The sequence below is a fragment of the Carex rostrata genome, chromosome 22 (assembly GCF_964058835.1).
Source record: "Carex rostrata chromosome 22, lpCarRost1.2, whole genome shotgun sequence".
NCBI lineage: Eukaryota > Viridiplantae > Streptophyta > Magnoliopsida > Poales > Cyperaceae > Carex > Carex rostrata.
The window spans coordinates 4,953,393-4,956,979 of record NC_135939.1 but is presented as its reverse complement, the minus strand read 5'-3'; positions in this window follow the sequence as shown (position 1 = coordinate 4,956,979).

Below are 3,587 nucleotides of genomic sequence, written 5' to 3'. Positions count from 1 at the left end.
CTTCTTTTGATTAAATGCATCTCTTTTATGTATAGAAGTCTAAATTTAGTTAAAAACATACCCACCACATGTGCTGCCACACGATACGTTACACGTATAAATTAAAATTGAATAAATTCTGAAATTTAGCGATATATTTATCTGTTTCCTTATTCCTTTATTTCCATATTTTTCTTCTTCAATTGAGAAGACTCCACCTTCCATTTTCTTATTTATTGTTTCCTTATTTCTTCGTTTCTATATGGATCACAATGAAAATCATTTTTTTTTAATTTCCTTATTTCTCTTTCTTTGTTTCTATACATATTGGTGTGGACAATTTAGAATATATTTTCAATATAGAATATATCAATGTGTGTATGTGTGTGTGTATTTTAAGTTGAAAATAAAGAAGAATATAAATTGGAACGTGTGTGTGAATATATATTTTTTTTCTTATAATATGTGTGTGTGTGTATCCTATACATACACACGATAACACTTTTTATTTATGTTTTTTGATATCATATTATATGTTGATATTGAATTGTTGTATGATATTTGATATTAGATTCGAATCGAGCTATTATTTGATATTATTGGTACTAAAAAATAAAGAATCATCACATCATCAAATTGTTATCAGAGATTACGATTAAAGTTAATTAAAAATACATAATCATATAAATTTTCTATTAACATGTGTTTTAATTTTTAGATAATTATTATTTTTATTGATATACATGTTTCTTATAATATGTCTCCGTTGCAACGCACGGGTATGATACTAGTAAGTTAATATAAAGCAATAGTACACAATAAGGCGAGCTACGGAAGTTTTGTAAAACATCATTTTTTTTTTACTTGAGAGTTCTAAATCTTTGATTTTTGAAATTCAAGTTATAGTTATGTGCCTCTCTCTATAAAGAGAAGGGTTAAAATGCACCCTCCTTGTTGTGCTTCTAACGTGCACCCTCCCCTCATATCTTCATTTTCAAAGATTAAATAGTTGATTCGAACCTTCCAACGTGTTCTTCATATTAAAATGTGCTTGGAGACCAAATTTTATATTTTTTTGGAAATTTTTTACTATTATTTTCGATTTTTTTTAAATCATCACTTTGCTGAATTTTTTATTATTGTTTAGTTTAATAAAAAAAATCTGAAAAAATAGTAAAAAAATTCCAAAAAATGTAAAATCTGGTATCCAAACACATTTTAATATGAAAAACATGTTGGAAGATTCGAATCGACTATTTAAACTTTGAAAATTAAGATATGAGAGGAGGGTGCACATTAGGAGCACAAAAGGGAGGGTGCATTTTAACCCTCCTCTGTAAAATCTTATATTAAATTATATATTAGTCAGATTTCCTTTACTACTATATCTTGTTGGAAGAAAATATTAGAGATATTTTAAAGAATAATTATAACAAACCCCCCACTCCCATCCCTCCATTTTCCCTGCACTCTCTCTCTTCCTTAACTGCTATATATCTCCCCACTAATTTCTCTAAAAGTTTCATTTTATCCCCCCACTAATTATAAGAAACCCCTCACTCCCATCCCCGCATTAATTATGCATTCCTCTAATAACAATTCCTGCATTAATTATTGCTTTAAAAACAATCTGCGCATTAATTATACTGTTATCTAATAACAATCACCGTTAATAAATGCTTATCTGTTAATTGATGTTCAAAAAAGTATTTATCATTATTTCTGAGAAGTATTTACCCTTGTAACATAGAGTATTTATCCATGTAACATAAAGTATTTATCATTATGTCTGAAAGTATTTATCATTGATGTTTTACTGTAAGTTGCAATTATGTCTGAGAAGTATTTATCTATGTAATACAAAATATTTATCCATGTAACATAAAGTATTTATCATTATGCATAAGGGTATTTATCATTGATGTCTTACTGAAAGTTGTAAGTATGCCTGAGAAGTATTTATCCATGTAACATAAAGTATTTATCCATATAATGTAAAATATTTACCCATGTAACATAAAATATTTATCATTATGTCTCAGAGTATTTATCATTGGGTGAGAGGATTGTTTATTTAATGGTCTCCAGTTGTGCGGGGACGATTAAAAAGAAAAAAAAAATTTTGTGCGGGAACAATTAATGGATTGATCTATTCTTTCATAAATAGAGATCATTGCATAGGGTTTAATACCTGATAAATTCAAGTTAAATACTTTGATGTTTCAAGTTAAATACTAACAGTTTTTTAAACGCTCATTAATGATTGAGCGGCCCCCCCATGTTTTTTTTGGCAGTATCTGCGGGGATAAACCTGCGGGGATTGTTATCACTGTCCTATTTTAAAATAACAGAGTTTTCTCAAGAATTAGCCTTTCTAATATGATAAGTTATAAGTTTTTGAAGTTCAGATGAAAAATATATTTTATTATAATAACAATAGGCGTATTAAAAGTTTCGTCCTTTATTAGAAAAATAACGGAGTTTTTTTGTCAGGAGAAATTAAAAGAAATTACTAAATAAAAATTTAATTTTCTACAACATTTCAATATACTGATCATATTGCATGGTTCGGATCAAACGTTCAAAGAGTAGAACTAGTGTGTTTTTAAGTTCATCGAATTTCTTTGTGAATTGAACTCCAAAATCTACCGAATTGATTTCAAATAACAAATTTGAACTGTTGAAATCTATCTACATTCGTTCGAGTGATGCGTCTACGTAAAAAAATTTAAATTTTAAAATTTATTTAGTATAAAGTTAAGTGGTCAAAATTAGAAGGTTTATGAATTAATTTTAGTGCGTTTATTTTTGAATTTTTTCTAACCACTTGACTCTATATAAAATTAGTTCGAAAATTTAAAATTTTCATATATAGATGCCTCACTCATAAGATAAGGATATTTCAACATAAATTTGTTGTTTGAAATCAATCTGATAAGTTTTAGAGTTGAGTTCACATATCCACCTAAGCGAACTCAAAAAATATCAAGTCCCACATTATATAACTCTTTGGAATTCCAATTACGAACAAAATATCAAGTCCCTCCTCTCCCAATCCCTGTTACGTACAACTTTATGTTGTCCAAATTACATCTAGCTTATTGCCTCTTCGAATTCAATACTCATTTTAAAGTGTAGGCTCATGCACCGTAACCTTCCGAATCAATCTCAAACTGCGTTGCATGGATATGGATAAGTATAGGTGTTGTACCGGATACGATATAGATATGATAATTTTTTAAAAAATGAATACAATATAGCTCCTATATACATTATTTTAATTATTTTATCAATTCAACACTTATCTTATATAAATTAAATATTAAAAATCAACTCAACCATGAATTAATATAATAACTAGTATCTTCTAACAATAAATAAATGTGAGCTAGAGTAGTGGTAAAGATGTATTTTATTAATTTGTCAGTGTATTGTGGATCTGTATCCTTGCAGGTACTATTGGTGCAATAGAGAAATAACTGCTTGTTTAATTTCAGTGAGACCTAAAGAATTCGAGCCTAGTTTAACATAACGGGTCCACTTTAAAATTCGCGCTGGAGTTTTAAAAACAGCATGATTGTTTCTATTACACCGTAAGTAACCTGAAG